This window comes from Pelodiscus sinensis, chromosome 8, assembly GCF_052426305.1.
Source record: "Pelodiscus sinensis isolate ZL-2025 chromosome 8, ASM5242630v1, whole genome shotgun sequence".
Lineage (NCBI taxonomy): Eukaryota > Metazoa > Chordata > Testudines > Trionychidae > Pelodiscus > Pelodiscus sinensis.
Genome location: NC_143059.1, coordinates 50,058,172 through 50,076,732, shown reverse-complemented (window position 1 = coordinate 50,076,732; position 18,561 = coordinate 50,058,172).

The window sequence follows — 18,561 nt, the reverse complement described above, 5'->3', positions numbered from 1 at the left end:
TGACTTGGGAAGAGATTTTCAAAAGTCCACATGGCAGGTAGGGCCAACTCCCTTCAAAAAAGCCATGTGAGCTGCGTGTCTAATTGCCATTTGGGCCTTAGAAAATTTGCCCCTTGAGAATTTCAAAGGTGAAAGAGTTTTTCAGTTATATGCTAGATGTTTTACTTGATCTGCAGAAACTAACCACAGAATATTTAACCTCTGCTTCCTTAATAGAAAAAAAGTATCATTGAAGAAAGATTAAGAGGGAAAGTAAGAGAAATCCCATGACTGAAGTGGAAGAGAGAAAAGGGGAAGAGGAACCATGAAGAAATGGCTATTCTTTTCCTGATTGTAAGAATCCTCTTGCATATGTTACATTAACTTCTCTAAACTCTGGCAGAGAGTAGAAAAGTATGGTAATCCTAACTCAGTCTAGCACAACAGGAAAGGTTCTTTAAATATTTTTGTCAGATTTGTATATAATAGAAGTTTTATTAAATGACAGTAAAATGTTAACATTTTGGGACAGTGGTGCATCCTTATTCTTACTTCACAAAAACGGAACACATTTCAATATGCAGCTACAGTCAATTGTTTATATGCTGCAAGATATTAGGCAGTATTTGTTTTAATTTACCTATGAATTAGTAAGTAGTTGTGAATTCTAAGCATTAAGAATGATGACTTTGCAGGTGAACAGCGTGGAAAGCTGTTATCCAAAAAATGTCAGCATAAAAATTCATCCCAGTTTCTTAGAAATCTCCCTTCCTTCCATTTTTTTCAGCTAAAATGTTAATTAGTGTCTTATTCATTTCCCTCCTTGAGTATTTCAATCTCTTTCTCTCTGGCCTCCCACATTTCCACCTCATTCAAAGTGATTAAGTATGCAGTACAATTTGGAGTATTGTAAAAATAATAATAATGAATAGCTGGGCAGAACTGATGGCTGGAGCCATTAGCCCCAGTAGAATAGTTATACAGTCATTGAGTGCTATAAGCCCTTCATATCCATAAAAATTTGCTGACATTTCTATCAGAAAATAGATAGGTTTTATAATATTTTGTGCCAGCAAACACACCATTGTACAAATAAATGAATAGAATCAACGCAACATGCATCTAAAAACACCCACATCTGAGGCTTTCACATGTTATTTTCATTTGGCAGATTTGATTCAATTTCCTGCAGAAATCTGCAAATGAAAAAACATGTTTGAGTCCCCAGAATGAAAAAGGAACAACTCCTGGAAAAGAACAATAAATTAAAATGAATTAGGAGCAATTTGATATCCTGTGATACGGTGTGAAGATTCTGAGAAAGTCCATCATGAATGAAGAGTAAGGTTTTTTTTCCTTCCTGGGTTACCTATTTGCTGAAGAGAAAAGAGGCACATCTGCTGTTAGCCTTAGCAGGATTAGCCTTAACATGATGATGTTCAATCACAATGTGGTTGTTTGAAAATATGCCCTCTAATGCTGCCAAGGCCAAGAAGATGTATGACCTCTGCTACACAAGTGCTAGTCATGGAAGTTAAAGATACCTGGAGGCAGCAGTAATTTATGCTCCCAAATATCCACATTTTAAAAAGTAATTGATATGAAATTAAAACTGTGGAACAAGCATATTTAACTTTGTTCTACCCCCTTGTCTTCCTTTTTTGAAATCCTGAATAATCTGCTTTAAATCTTATTCTAGTTATTTTATATTTATACCAGCACAATTATATCAGTATATGGACCTTGTAGATGGCAGGAGCCAGCGAGCATGGGTAAAGAGAGCTAGATTTTTGGCCAAGTGACTGCCAGTGTATTAATTCCATAGACATGATGACATCTCATGACACCTTATCCTCATTGCAGTGCAAGGGATGAGGTGATAGCAGTCTAATGAAATGAGGTTCTCTGTTATCTGCTGTTTCCCTCAGATCTCAAAGAAGCATGCATAATTTCTCTGTCCTGCCAATAACCAAATTGTTAGTGTTCAAGTCAATGGATAACTAACCACACAAACCCATTGTCCCTAAGACTCATAGGCTGTGTCTACACTGCACTCCTTTTCCGGAAAAGGGATACAGATGAGACAAGTCGGAATTGCAAATGAAGCGGGGGATTTACATTTTCCACGCTTCATTTGTATAAACATGGCTGCCGCTTTTTTCCGGCTCAGGGCTTTGCCGGAAAAAAGCGCCAGTCTAGACGAGGTTCTTTCGGAAAATAAAGCCTTTTCCGAAAGATCCCTTATTCCTGATTTTAAGAGGAATAAGGGATCTTTTGGAAAAGGCTTTATTTTCCGAAAGAACCCCGTCTAGACTGGTGCATTTTTCCGGCAAAGCCCCGAGCCGGAAAAAAGTGGCAGCCATGTTTATACAAATAAAGCAGGGAAAATTTAAATCCCCACTTCATTTGAAATTCCGACTTGTCTCATCTGCATCCCTTTTCCGGAAAAGGGGTGCAGTGTAGACACAGCCATAGAAATTAGTAGCTAGACAGCCAATCTCCTGTGAATCATGCAATCATAGAACAGGAAGGGACCTGAAGAAGTCATTGAGTCTAGTCCCCTGCCCTCATGGCAGGACCAAGTACAGTCTAGATCATCCCTAGCAGGGGTCTGTCTAACCCTGCTCCTAAATATCTCCAGTAATGGAGATTCCACAACTCCCCTAGACAATTTATTCCAGTGTTTAACTACCCTGACAGTTAGGAAGTTTTTCTTAATGCCCAACATAAATCTCCCTTGCTGCAATTTAAGCCCATTGCTTCTTGTCCTATCCTCAGAGGCCAAGGAGAACAAATTTTCTCCCTCCTCCTCATAACACTCTTTTAAATACTTAAAAACTGCTATCATGTCCCCTCTCAGTCTTCTCTCTTCTACACTAAACAAGCCCAATTCTTTCAGTCTTCCCTCATAACTCATGTTTTCTAGATCTTTAGTTATTTTTGTTGCTCTTCTCTGGACTGTCTCCAATTTTTCCACATCTTTCTTGAAATGTGGTGCCCAGAACTGGACATAATATTCCAATTTAGGCCTAATCAGAGCAGATTAGAGTGGAAGAATGACTTCTCGTGTCATGCTTACAACTTTCTTGTTAATGCATCCCAGAATCATGTTCGCTTTTTTTTCAACAGTGTCACATTGTTTAACTTCTCATTCACTATGACCCCCTATATCGTTTTCTGCAGTACTCCTTCCTAGGCAGTCACTTCCCATTCTGTATGGGTACGTCTAAACTACATGGCTCTGTTGACGGAGCCATGTAGATGAGTTTACTTGAAAAAGGGAAATGATAACGAGTCATAAAGGACCTGCCGACAAAGGGTTCTGGGGTTGGCAGATCCCTGTCTAGACTGGCGCGCTGTGCCAACAAACAGCTGATCGGTACAGCACGGTAGCCATTTTGATTTAAATGAAGCAGCGATTATTTAAATTGCCGCTTCATTTCCCTTTGTCGTCCTGCCTCATCTACATGGCTCCGTCGACGTAGCCCCTCCCAGCTTGGTATCATTTGCAAACATAGTAATTGTAGTCTCTATGCCTTCATGTAAATCATTGATGAAGATATTGACCAGAACCAGTCCCAAAATGGACCCCTGTGGATCTCCACTTATGCCCTTTCAGCATGATTGTGACCCATTAATAACTACTCTCTGAGGGTATGTCTACACTACAAAGATAACAGCCGTTAGTTCGAATTCATTTTCATAGGCGCTACAAAGGCAAACCACTAGTTCAAACTTAATTCAAACTAGCGGAGCGCTTAATTCGAACTAGATAAACCTCATTCTACGAGGACTAACGCGTAGTTCGAATTAAGTAGTTCGAATTAAGGGCTGTGTAGCCAATTAATTCGAACTAGTGGGAAGTAGCCCTCCCCAGCTTGCCCTGGTGGCCACTCTGGGCACCACCAGGGAAACTCGTCTGCCCCCCTCCCAACCCCGGAGCCTTTAAAGGGGCATGGTCTGGCTACGGTGCCCATGCCAGGTTCAAGCCTGCCAGCATCCAGCAAGCAGACCCTGCACCTGTGAGGCTAGATGGCACGAGCCAGCCACCCACTGCCACCCAGCCCTCCGCCTCTTCCCGGGACCAGGCTGGCGGCTCCCAGGAGCCTGCCCGGGGCCGCAAGAGGCGGGCGCCCGCCTGGTCTAGTGTGGCGATCGTGGACCTCATCCAGGTTTAGGGGGAGGCCTCCAACGTCCACGACCTCCGCACTAGGCACAGGAAAGTGGCCGTGTAGGGCAGGATAGCTGCCAGCCTGGCCACCAAAGGCCACATGCAAACCCAGGAGCAGGTCTGCATGAAAATCAAGGTGGTCCAGTGAGACCCCTGACCCTGAGCTTAGAACATAAGAACATAAGAATGGCCGTACGAGGTCAGACCAAAGGTCCATCTAGCCCAGTAGCCTGTCTGCTGACAGCGGCCCATGCTAGGTACCCTGGAGGGGATGGACCGAAGACAATGGCCAAGGCATTTGTCTCGTGCCATCCATCTCCAGCCTTCCACAAATAGTGGCCAGGGACACCATTTCTACCCCCTGCCTCTCTTCATATGGGACCTGTTCCAAACCCCTGATCATTTTAGTTGCACTTTTCTGAACCCTTTCCAAGACCAAAATATCTTTTCTGGGGTGAGGAGATCACATCTGTACACAGTACTGAAGATATGGCGTACCATAGTTTGATACTTCCCCTCCTCCTTCTTCCCCTGGCTTCCCCCTTCCATCTCCCTCCTCCCGGGTTTCCCCCTCCCCTCTCCCACCCTCTCTCTTCCCGTCTCCCACCTCCTTTTCCCAGTCTCCCCAGAGGTTAATCCTCCCCCCCAGTTTTGTTAAATAAAGAGAGTTTTTATTTTTGAACACACGTGTCCTTTATTTTTTACATCAGGAAGGGGGGCTAGGGAGGGGTAAGTGGAAGGAGGAGAGGGAGGAATGGGGTACAAGCCCCCGATGGGGAGGACTGGGGTGGCTCTGAGGGCTCCTCAGGGTGGAAACTCTTCTACAGCCCCCCGATTGGCCCCCCGGATGGCAGCCTGCGGCAAGTGCAGCCGGGCTGATGGCCGAGTGCTGTGATGTGCCGAGTGTGGGCATTCAGGGCACTCCAAGCCAGGACTGCTTTGCTGTCCTTCATCGAGGTAAACAAGCAAGCAGGGAACCCTGAGAACTGTGTCCAGGGTGGGGGTCGGGTCCCTTAAAGCACAGCTCTCGGCTAACATGAGGCAGCAGCTCCGCGCTCTAAGTCTTAACCTGATGCCCTGCCGGCACTGGTTCTGGCCAGCCTTAACTTTGGTTCAGGGTCCACTCAATGTGGACATGCTAGTTCGAATTAGCAAAATGCTAATTCGAACTAGTTTTTAGGTCTAGATGCACTAATTCAAATTAGCTTAGTTTGAATTAACTAATTTGAATTAAGTTAGTTCGAATTAGTGCTGAAGTGTAGACATACCCCGAGTATTGTTGTTCAGCCAGTTTTGCATGAATCTTATAGTAGCTCCATCTAGATTGCATTTCTCTAGTTTATTGATAAGAAGGTCATGTGAGACTATGTCAAATGCCTTACTAAAGTTTAGGTATACCATGTCCAATGCTTTTCTCTTATCTACAAAGCTTGATATCCTATCAAAGAAAGCTAGTAGATTGATTAGACATGATATGTTCTTTACAAATCCATGCTGGCTGTTACCTATTACCTTCTTATCTTCCAGATGTTTGCAGATGGATTCCTTAATTACTTGCTCCATTATTTTCCCTGGCACAGAAGTTAAACTGACTGGTCTATAGTTTCCTGGGTTGTTCTTATTTTCCTTTTTATAGATGGGCACTATATTTTCCCTTTTCCAGACTTCTGGAATTTCTCTCAACTTCCATGATTTTTCAAAGATGATAGCCAAAAGCTCAGATAGCTTCTCTATCTGTTCCTTGAGTATTCTAGGATGCATTTCATCAGGCCCTGGTGACTTGCAAACATCTAACTTTTCTTAGTGATTTTTAACTTGTTCTTTTATTTTAACTTCTAAACCTACCCCATTTCCACTAGCTTTCTCTATGGGCCTGTCTACACTTGCACCCTCTTTCGATAGAGGGATGCAAATGCAGACATTTCAAATTGTAAATGAAGCCAGGATTTAAATATCCTGCATTTCATTTGCATACTCAAATTATGGTGCTATTTCAAAATAAAAATGCTGTGTAGATGAGGTTATTTTGAAAGAAAACCCTTCTTCCGAAATAACCCTTATTCCTTATAAAATGAGGTTTAACAGCCACCCGAACCAAGAGCAGCAGAGGCTCCAGCGAAGGCAGGAACGCAGCCCCAGCAGATTCCCTGGGATACATGGTCCCCAAAGAGCCAGAGGACCGGGCTGCTGTGTGGGAAGCTGACCTGACGGAGTTGGTGGGTAGCAGTCCAGGGAGGGTGCAGGAGTGTCCTCTCCCACCCTGAGATACTTGGCCTGTTTTGCTCAGATTCCCTAATGAGGGAGTGGTGGACTGTTCTGCCACTCACAGGGACCTGGGTTAGGACCCAGTGGAGTAGGGAGGGCCAGGGTTCCTCAACGAGGGCTCATTCCCACCCTCCCACAGGGACTCTGGCCAGTGGGCTGTCCAGCCTTGCATTAAAGGGCCAGCCTTGACTTCAACTTGCTGACTCTGGCCATTGGGCTGATCAGCCCTGCATTAAAGGGCCATCTCTGACTTGAGTTTACTGACTCTGGCCATTGGGCCATCCAGCCCTGCATTAAGAGGCGAGCCTGGATTTTAGTTTACAGACTCTGGTTACCAGACTTTTCAGCCCCGTGGGGAAAGGCCTAACTAGAGACATATTACAGGTCATGCGGGATGGGTCTCAGACTCAGGCAGCCCAGGGACATGGGATTCTACCCCCTGGGGGAGAAAACAGAGAACCGCCCCCCCAACAGCATCTAAGATACTGATTTGAATTTGCCTCCCAGTTCTGATTTGTCCCTCCTTTATCTCTGCTATTCTAGCCCGTGCTCCCTCCCATTTGTGAGCCATCTCCAAGATCTCTATGTTTTTCACTTAATGTGGGCTTTGGTCACCTGCCCCTGTAAAAATTAGTTTAAAGCCCTCCTCACTCGGTTACCCAGTCTGAATTCAAATACTCTCTTCCCCTTCCTTGAAAGGTGAATCCCATCCCTGATTAGCATTCCTTCTTTTTGGAACAGCATCCCATGGTCAATGAAGCCAAAGGCTTCTTTGTGACACCATCTTCGCAGCTAGGCATTCACTTCCAGGATGCACCTGTCTCTGCCTGGGCCTCTATCTTTAGCAGAAAGGATTGAAGAGAATACCACCTGTGCTCCAAACTTCACCCTTACCCTCAGAGCCCTGTAGTCACACTTGATCTGCTCAAGGTCACACCTTGCGATATCATTTGTGCCCACATGGATGAGTAGCTTGGGGTAGTTGTCAGACAGATGGATAATCCTCAACAATCCCTCTGTAATGTCTTGGATTCAGGCCTCTGGCAGGCAGCATACCTCCTGAGATGACATGTTAGGTCAACAGATGGGGCCTCCATCACCCTCAGAAGGGAGTCTCCAACCACCACTACCCTACGTTTCCTCCTCATAGTTGTGGCTGCAGATCTCCCAGCCTTGGGGGTACAAGGTTTCTCCTCTTCTGCTGTAGGGGGTGATTCCTTATTTCCTGTGTCCAGAACAGCATAATGGTTCTCCAGAATTATGGTGGGAGGGTGGGAAGCGGGGATGGAGCACTGCCCGCTGCCAGAATGACCAGCTGCCAGTGTCTCTCCTGAGACCGAGCCATATCCTCCTCCACAAGTGGTGTGACAGCAGTCTTTTTTAATGGAATAGCTTCCTCAGCCTCAGCAGTCTCAACATGAATACCTGTGAATTCGGATGTACCTCTGCCTAGCCACCTCCTCTTGTATCTTTCCCACTTGCTTCCTGACAGATTCCACCAGCAGGCACCTTTCACATTGGATGGTCTCCCCAGCCTGGATTTCAGTAAGTGGGAATTGCAAGCTACAGTCCCTGAAAAACCACACCAGGATCTAGGTAGAAGCATCCATGGTCAGGTGGTCTCGCTAGCTACAGGGGAAGGTGGAGGAAACAGAAACGGTGCTGTTACAGTTGTTTCAGGTCTTCCTAAGCATATTAGGACTCCCTCTCAAAACACCACTGCCTGCAGCTCCTTGTCTGCTTCGCTTCCAAGGTCGCTCTGCCTCTAGCTTTTAAAGCCTGCTCACCTAGGTTAGATGAGCAAGTCACCTCGTTAGCCACACAGGGGGAGGCTAATCCCAAGGCTGAGTGAGGCTGATCAAAAGTAATCAAGGGAACAAATCCCAACTGCCACAGTAACTGAAATCACCTGCAGCACAACAGAAACAGAAACAAAATGCAAACAAACAGTCGAGCAAACTCACTCACTCAAAGCTAATTCACTCTCCTGGAGGCCTGTTCACCAGCAGGATCTGTTGTGTCCCTCTCAAACTCTCCTGTCTGCAGAAATCTGAACCACAACCGAGAAACCCTGAATTTGCTAATATTCAACAAAAATAACTATACAAATCGGGGTGGGGGGAAGAAAGGGTAGAACAATGAGGACCACTTTGGCTATGTCTACACTGGTGGCTTCTTGCTCAAGAACATCTTGCGCAAGGGTTATTGTGCAAGAAGTCTTTTGCAAGAAAACGTCCACACTGCCATGTGCGAGCTGTGCTTTGGTGCAAGAGTGCCCATGGCAGTGTGGACGCTTTCTTGCATAAGAACGCTCTGATGGCCATTTTAGCCATAGGGCTTTCTTGCGCAAGAAATCCCTGCTGAGTGTCCACACTGCCCTCTTGAGCAAGAGCTCCTGTGCAAGAGGGCTTATACCTGTTAAAAAAGAGCGTAGCTCTTGTGCAAGAAGCCCTCTCTTACCATGCTGTACAGTAAATTTCCTTGTGCAAGAGTGGGTGGGCAGTGTGGATGCTCTGCAGATTCTTGCGCAAGAACAACCAACAAAATGGGAATACTAATTCTTAATCACCATGTGCAGTGCTTTGTGAATCATTAATTAAAAAATACTGCATAATTGCAACCATTATACGATGTATATACAAATATTCTACAACTTCCAGATATGTATAATTCATGCAGGTACTGAATACTATTTCAGTGCCTATCATTCATTGTAGGTCAGACCATGCAGGATGTCATTTAATCCCCTTAAATAAAAATAAAAGGGTAGATACAGGATATATATAAATCAAGTCCTGTGTTTTAAAAATTGACAGGAGTCACTCCATAATTGGGTCCATAAAATCCTACCTCAACTCATTTTTAAAGGTGAAGTTTGTGCGGAAGAGAAAGCATCCTATTTCTGAACAGGCGAATAACATCTAATTGCTACCATAACGAACAGCCCTGTAGAAGCCGGTCATGTTAAAATCTGGCTTTGTTAATTAAACTAATAAGCCCTTAACTGGGCAGAATCTTAGCTAAGGGGGAAAGAGACTGTGCTAAGGTGGAATTGTGAAAGCCTATCACCTCATTATTCAATGCGGCCTCACTATTGTAGCCAGACAGGAACCACCCCCTGTAACATCCATTTTTGCTTACCTGGAGCACACAGGACACACAGAGCAGTCTTTGAAGACTTGACAGAAGGCCCGGATATGCTGGCTGCTGTGACCCTGGATGGCTGTAAACAGAGATACGCCAATTGCTGACCAAGAGGCTGCGAGAACTGCCTTGGCTGGCACCTATATTGATACGAACACACAGCCATCCGTGGTGGGAGGAATCTCCCGCCCAGTAATAAATGTCCAATACTCACAATTTAGTTAACTCTCTTGCAAGTGCAAATTAAGTTGAAACTCCCTTGTAAGAACTGGCATCACAAAGATGGACCAACACAATTTGGCATCTTATATAGGAAATGGGCCCCTATGGGTATATGGGCCCCTATGGGTATATGGGATATGGGCCCCTATGGGTATAAAGATGGGACCAGCAGCACACTTACTCTGAGCGTCAATCTACCATCTATCTGCTGGTCGGGTTAGGTGATTGGCCTCCCGAGGTTCCACGGGTATGCCCACCTCGTATTGGTCTTTCCTAGGATTTGAGGGACTGATCTGATACGCTGGAGTCGAGAGGCACAGAAGGGGGTAAAAATTGTACCTGGATTTGTCCTTTGTCTTAAGTGTACACATAGACTTAGAGCTCTTTAAAGATTAAGCTGTCACTAGGTACCATTATTTCTATTTTCTATCTTTATTTTCTTTGTAATCATTTTTAAGATCTATATTTGCTAGCAGTTAAGAAATAGAGCAATAGCCATTGTAACCATATGATTTATAAGCTTCTTTAATAAACCTGTAACTGTTTAAGCTTTAACCTGACTCCTTCAGTTGCTGTAACAGAACCAAGCACAATTTAAAAGAACTCCAGCTGGTCATAGGGAGCAGACACAGGCAGAGTTGGGCATTTGGATTGTGTCACTTCCAGAGGACAGATCTGTAGGGGGCATCTCACAGCCTTCCCTAGGCTGCCCGCTGTGAAGGGATCATGTATCCTAGCAGTCAAAATCTGAGGTGTAATAAGCTCTCTCTGTAAAGTCTGGGGTGTCTGTCAGCCTGTTGGCTGCCCACCACGAAGGGACCTGGTCCTAGCGGTCAAAGACACGGATGTTAAATTTCTTGGGGCACCCGTCGGCCTTCGCTAGGCTGACCGCTACGACGGGAACTTGTGTCCCAGCAGCTGAAGACTCGGGTGTAACACACACACACACACACACTGCCCTGACCATCAGCTGACAACTATAGAAGAGAAAAAGCAACGTACTCCTCTTGTTCTCAGTTTTGATACAAAACACAGTTCTACTATAAATGGTACTGGTATTTCTATAATATGCTGTGTGTTTTGGTTTAAAATGCATTATTTTCTGGTCTGCTTACACATGACCAAACAGTACATTCAGTCTTTCTATGCACTTATTTCTGGTAGGAGTTAGAGCAGGGGTGGGCAAAAGGGGCTGGATGTAGCCCACCCAGCAGGTTGATTCAGCCCGTGGAGGCCCTGCCATTCCCCCGCTCCCAGCCCAGTTAGGGTCTGGGGTCAGAAGAGGGAACACGCGTAGTCTTCTCCCACTACCTGAGCATGGGTGCCTAGGGGGAACCTCTGGGCGAAGGCAAAGACTTCACGTGCTACCCAGTCCCCAGACCAATCATGGTCAGTGGGTGGGGAAGCCGGGAAGTATCCCTGCCCCGCCTCTTCCACTTGAGGCCCCATGCCTCAACATTTTTGAAGTGGCCCTCAGTAAAATATTATTGCTCAACCCTGAGTTAGAGTGTCAGTTCCCAATGAACCTGAAAAATTTCATTCTGAAGCAAGAACCTATTTAAATCATTGCACAGGAACACTAATTATGAGACTCCAGTAAAATTTTGGTCTTACTTCCATCCATAGCTGTAGCTCAAAAACTGCTAAACTATTTTTTTTTAAATCACCAATTATTTTCCATTAACATCTTGTACACTTTTCATAATTGTAGACTGACTTCTTTATGGGCTGAATTATAAACTCTGACATAGTCTTTAAACAGAAGTGGAGGATGTATGTATTTGGGAAAGTTGTACCAGCTGTAAATAAGTTGGTGTACATAAATTGATATAACCCATGCTGCTGCGTGGATGCTCTTATTCCAGATTAGGAGTGGCTTTTTCTCCAGTTTAGCTTGAGCCCTTTCCAAAGTGAAATATGTTGAACTGGAAAAAGGTACTTTTTTGCCCGGAGTAAGATGTCCATGCAGGGACTTTTACCAGTATAACTATAGCACTTTAAATCCACAACCTACCTTATATGGTAATTTATAACTTTCACTAATAGCTCTGATACTTCTGCAACCAGTTGGAAAGTTATTTTACTATAAGGAATGTTCTTAAATATTTACTACATTATATCTTCCTGATAAATGTCTTTTTTCTTCTTCATAATTAAAAGACACATGTTAGTAAACATATTTTTAAATGACTGGGATGAGTAGTGTATATGTTTTCCATACAACGTGCTGTGCATTGACTTATTGTTTTCTTAGATGTTCAATTCTCCTCAAGCATAGCATAGGAAGCCTGGGTATCTGCTAGAGTTGCCAGATACTTTCACAACAAATACAGGAGACCAAAGTTGTTAAGCAAAAAACAAACCCACACATTCTACAGGTCCAATATTTTCTGTTTTTTTTACCGGACAGAGGCCACAAATACCAGACTGTCCGGGCCAATACCGGACACCTGGCAACCCTAGACTATCTGCTATTGGTGCAGTGATTCAGGTAAGGGGCAGGATCCTAATGATTAGGCATTACAATCCTGAACAAAGCAAACCTTGGATACCTTTACAAATTTAGGCCTAAATCACTAAATCCTGCATGAATCAATCAGTTGGAATTAGGGGCACTCACCATTTCCCAAGGGATACTTTGTATCTTGCAGGATTGGGTCCTAAATCCACATTTTTGCAGGGGAGCAGACATCCAATATGTTCCATGTGATCTTTTAAATTAAAATAGTTTACATTTTGCCCTTTTGATGTTCCCTCTGAAAATTCAAGGAGCTTGTCCCACTGATTTCTGTAAGCTACATAGGAAAGTAGTTTTGTTTAACTAAACTGAATAATTTGAATGTGACAGCTTCTTAACAAAAGAATATATGTAGAAATCAAATGGATATTTCCATTTTTGACCACTCCATGAAGATTGCCAAATAGGAATCCAGTTAGCATCAGTTGTCACAGTGATTTCTGTGGGGTAGACAATTAGACCTGCACCAAAACCATCAACTCCCTTCACATATCTCATGTAGCCATCAGATAACTTTTGGCCACTATTAACCTTTCCTGTATTTACACTTCTGTTCTCCCGGTAAAGGCTCGATAGCTAGTAGCCTGATCTCAATCCCCATACTGAAAAGAAACGGACTCTTCCATTAGTGTTTCATATGATATTCTCTGTGGTGGGATAATTGGAGAGGAGAAATTTATGAGATCAATATGTCTTTCTCTGGTATTTGCTCAGACGAATTCTACTTTGAAAGTTCTCAAGATGTGTGTGTGTGGGAGAAAAATGGGGGAGACACAAAATCTGTACGAGCACTTTAAATGAATGGACTGTGTTGCTAGGAGATTCCAGCTTCTTTCTGTATGTTCTCAAATCAAATCTGTGCAAAATCAAGGCTACTAAGAATGGTGAAATTACATCAAGGTACACAAGTCAGATGCATTTGTGGATTTTACAGCATCATTTACTAGTAAATCTAACAACATCCTTATGTCATTTTATTTGTATACAAATAGCTGTGCAAATAATGTAGTTATACCTCAGGAAGAAGATATAAAATGCATCTCCAAAATACTTTTCCATTTGCATTTTGAATGGAGTCATCCAAACCACTCAATTTTACTCTGATTTAAAATACATGCCACTCAGCTAAAAATGTTTTCCATGTTCATTGCAGAGGGACAATAGAGGAAGCTTACAGAGGATTCAAGGCAAATCACATTGCAACATGTCATCAACACATTATGTATAAACATGTGAAAATCACACATGCTCACACAAATACACAGAGACAGCTCCAGTTTTAGAACAAACAAGTTGGATAACAAAAATCTAAAAATCACAATTTTATGACGAGGAACTGGATCCCGACAACAGTGGTTTCCTTAAACATTTATTTAACTACTTCCCAACAGATATAACATTTCCCAGGTTTTCCTTACATTTCACAACCCATCTCAGTGCTCACAATGTGTGAACTTTACCAATACTGATTTTTAGTGGATTACTGGAGGTGAGCCAAGAGGCAATGACTTCCAGGCATCTCCAGTCTCCAAACTTAGATTTCCCCTGACATCCAACCAGCCTGTGCCACTGCTGATGAATGCCCACACAAGAGATGAGTTGGCAGATTACACAACTGTGCTCATTCAAAGGGTTTTTGTCACTTGGGCCTTGCAAATGTGTATGAGCTATTTTTGAATTGATAAAGACAAAAAAAAAATAAAAAAATAAAAAATAAAGGGCAAGACATTTTAATTCAGCCATCCAGGAATCAGCCAACATACAAAAAGAAATTTCTGGTACTGTTGGTCCAGCTCTAGAATACCTATCATCCTTGGAGCTGAATTATCAGAGATGGTCTTGATGTACCATTTCAGATCTCAGGAAGCATAGCAGTATACTTTAATCAGGAAGTCTGCTAGCACATGAAAAGTGATAGAAATAAGTATGCTTTCTATGTTTTACAGAGCTCCAGCCCATATTACCCTAGTGCCAGCTCAGGACAAGCATGGGGTTGGGAATGAGCAATCAGAGATTCTAAGGGTTAATTAGACACTACTGTATTACAGTAGAAACTAATCTAATTTTGTTTTCATTTGTATGTATCATGATTCTTTTTTTAGTATAAACCAAAGCACAGTATGTAAATTATGTTTGGACTGTTCTATCTTTTTATTCAAAGCTACTTTAGTAACTGCTGTGGTTCGTGCAGTCCATGTCACTCTCACTCTGCCTCTTTCTCTACGACCCTTTTATTCTCATGAACTCCCATCTGCTTCCCCTGGACAAGTATAGGTACAAAATTTGGACTTCCAAAAGCTGAGTTAAATAAAAAAAATGGGAACTTTATAGACAGGTTGTCTTCATTTTTCACCATGAGTCATCTCAGGCAGCTCAGTATTTGTGCATACCAAAAAAATCAGTTCTTTGTGCATGAGCCACAGTTTTGAGTTGCAAATTCAATGCCCAAACCTAAAATCTGGAAACCTCTTTTTCAGACAAAAGTTGGCTTTTTCCCCCTTCCATCTAAAGTTTGAAGATAGGTGAAGAGAGGGACCAAGTTTCATGCCAAAATTATCAACAATCCCAATTCATAATATTTCTACCACAATAGTTTCACTATACTCCCCCCACTGATTGTTGTACAAAGTGCCATTCACTCCCTTTTTTGTATCATTCCATAGATTGGACTATTTTTTATGAGCTATATATATGGTAAAAAGAGGTGGAATGGGTCCCAACTTGGGCAAATTAAAATGTGATTCAGAATTTGCAACAATGCTGTATTTGCCACCCCCAAGTGATCAAAAATCAGGAATCAGTGCACTAAAATTATGAGATTTAAAAAAATGTGTGGTTTTTTATTTGCCTTCTGGTTTAGACTATTTAATATGCACTGGGGAAATATTTTCAAGCTTTTTTCTCCAAACATGTATTTGCTTGCCTTCAGGAGCTGAAGCTTTATGAAAAAAAATCTAATATAAGACTCATGATAAACCAGAGAATTGGCAACCCTGAAAATGTTTGCAAATATTTTTTGCCATTCTTTGCCCAGCTGTGCTTTACAGACAGTTGACAACATAGGAACTTTTTACATATTAACATTACTAAGGTCAAGTCTCTGATACTCACAGATAATATTCCATGATTTTAGATACAAAAATAGAGGCAATAACATCTGGGAAAAAATGAACAGTTAGGCGTTTGCAAGTCCTGAGTTCTAATTTTGTTCTGCCATTGATTTTCTGTGACCTTCTACAGTCATTTCATCTTTCTTTCCTGCTTAATTTTCCTGCTTAATTTTCCCCGTTATATTATGAAGGATTGAAGTTCTAAAGATGAAACAGGTGAATGTTTGTTCAGTGCTTTGGAAATGAAGCAGATTAACAAATACTAAGCATTATTAGGGTGACTGAGAAATTACTGTGTATGTGCCCCTTTTCTATTCAGCATAGGTATGAAAGTTGCAGGGTTTCAAGAGGCTGGTTACTGTTCTCTGATTCATCATCAACTTGGAAGCAAATTGAGATCAATCCTGGGAATTTTTCTAATTTATGCCAGTAGAGATCAGTTTAACAGAGTGCCACTCTGCTACTCCACTCTTCGCGTTGCTCCCTGTCTCCTGTGATGAAATGAAGGATGGCTGGCACTGAAACCATTACCGAGTTTATATCTCTGCAAAGGAAGTTTTTGCTGGCCATCTGTAGCCAGAATCAAGTCCACAAGGCTGATTAAAACCCCTGTGCTAAGTATCTACTGAATCAATGTAAGCAATCAGTTTACAGTAATGTTCAGAATTTCTAATTTTTTATTTGTTGATTGGAAATGCATTGGGTTGGAATATGAATCAAAGTATTGCATTTTGTCTTAATAGTATTTTTAATTACAATTATATTTATAGGACTTAAATTATGATAACCCGGTATTATAGTAGGTTAATATTGTAGCCCAAGGTCCAGTGTGTTTCAGCAGCAGCCCTGGGAACTACAAGTTGTGGACTACAAACTGCGGCATGTTGGGAGAACTTCCTGGTTCCTGCCAGGATGTGCCCTCTGCCCCCAGCAGGGTCTCAGCAAGGACTGTGCTAGAAGCAGCCCACAGGCAGCATGCTGAGAGAAGGGGCTGCTGAACTGTTTTCCTGTTCTATGTTTTTTACAGAATAAAGCCTGTTCCTGGTGATTTGTCGGAGTGGGTCTGGTCTGAGGTGCACTCACACACACACAACGCAGAGCACACCAAGCAGCCTCAGGCCTAGCCCTCCCCCCACAGTGGTGTAAGAAGTCACAAGCTTCCCCTATGCTGAATAAGCTCACACTGGGCTAGCCAACAGGAGGGGTTACAATATTATTAAGCAAATTTAACTGGAAGCAGGAAGGAGAAAGAAGCTAGTGATGTGGCAAGTTTTCATCTCAGTTTCTTCATAGTTCCTCAGAGCGTTTGTGTTAAAGAAATTTTCAGCAAAGCATCAATAACTTTTATGGGATGAAAATGTCAAAATTTACCTATTGCATTGGCTGGTCTAGAGGCTGATTTCTCCCATAATATTTGGCCTACTCGTCAGCCTGCAAATCTCCCGTATAAATGGGATGGCAGTAGGGTCAGGGAGGACACTTCCTGTATAAAAGGAGTCAAAATTGATTTTTTTTTGTTCTTTCAATGAGCACGTCATTCAAAATCTAGGCTATGCCATTCACATTCTTATGTTTTTGAACCTGGAGTTAATAAGGATTGCAACCCTTTTGGATGTTACCTAAGGGTGACTTCTTAATGGTTTGATCTGACTTGATCACAGGATGTTGTTACCTGCCTCTTAGGAATTTTATTATGTTAAGCTCTAGATAGATACAGATGGGGAAAATCCTGTTGAAATGGTCGTGTAACAAATTAAACAAAAATTTGTATTTATAAAGTGTCAGGATCCATGTTGATGTGTGTTACTAAGCTAATCCGGTCAAAGATTTCTTAACGGCATCTGAATAAGAAGAAGTCAGAAAAGTGCAGATATGCAAGAGGAATTATAGAGGAATGAAAGGACTATCTTTGCTTCGCTACAATAAAGTCCTCAGGCAGGCAAGCAAGTTCTTAAGGCAATGACAAGCTTGGGCAGAAATGGCAGGTTGTAAGTCTGCATAGTAAGGAAAAAAAGTTGTCACATACTTTTTCTCCACATGAAATTCATGACAGGTAGTAGGAATCTAGTCTTAATAGATAGCAATAATTTTTCCTTATTACTAAATAGATTTGACCCATTCCCGTTTCTGAAATAAGTGCACTGAGCAACAGTCATTTTGTAAAGTTTATATTTAAGGGATCTCATAGTCAGCCTGGAAACCTCAGAAAGGGTAGTTTACACAGATAGTAATGGCTGGTAGAATTGAATGCAATTGACTTCTTACTAAGATACTTTATGTCAATTATTGCAAATTTCACAGAATTGTAGCTCACAGTGTTCTTAATGCACAGTGGAAAGCTGGCTGTTTATTGACATAAAAAGGAAATTTGTTACTCGTTTTCTGTTTTTTCTCTGAGCACTTAGTTAACAATGTATAATATAGAACCTGCTGAAGCACTGATTTGATTACTATATAATTTCATGCCATTTCTCTACTAATTGTAAGTGGGATTGAAAATTTCCTATTTCTAGTGTGTCTGCTTAATACTTGGTACATATCCATTAGTATCAAATTGCTTAACATCACTTTGTTTTTCCATCACAAGGCCTACGTCTAGACTGGCATGATTTTCCGCAAATGCTTTTAACAGAAAAGTTTTCCGTTAAAAGCATTTGCGGAAAAGAGAGTCTAGATTGGCATGGAGGCTTTTCCGCAAAAGCACTTTTTGCAGAAAAGCGTCCGTGCCAATCTAGACGCGCTTTTCCGCAAAAAAGCCCCGATCACCATTTTCACGTTTGGGGCTTTTTTGCACAAAACAAATCTGAGCTGTCTACACTGGCCCTTTTGTGCAAAAGCTTTGCGCAAAAGGACTTTTGCCCGAATAAGAGCAGCATAGTATTTCCGCAAGAAGCACTGATTTCTTACATGAGATCGTCAGTGTTCTTGTGGAAATTCAAGCGGCCAGTGTAGACAGCTGGCAAGTTTTTCCGCAAAAGCAGCTGCCAGTCTAGACACAGCCAAGATGTTTATTTATTGAATAAGTATGAAAGTATGCATGCGAATATATTAGATGTAATTGTAAGCAAAATATTGGCAAAAATTAGACAAATGCAACACAATTAAGGTAATGCTCTGAGTTTATTAAACATACAGTATCTGGATAATACTTA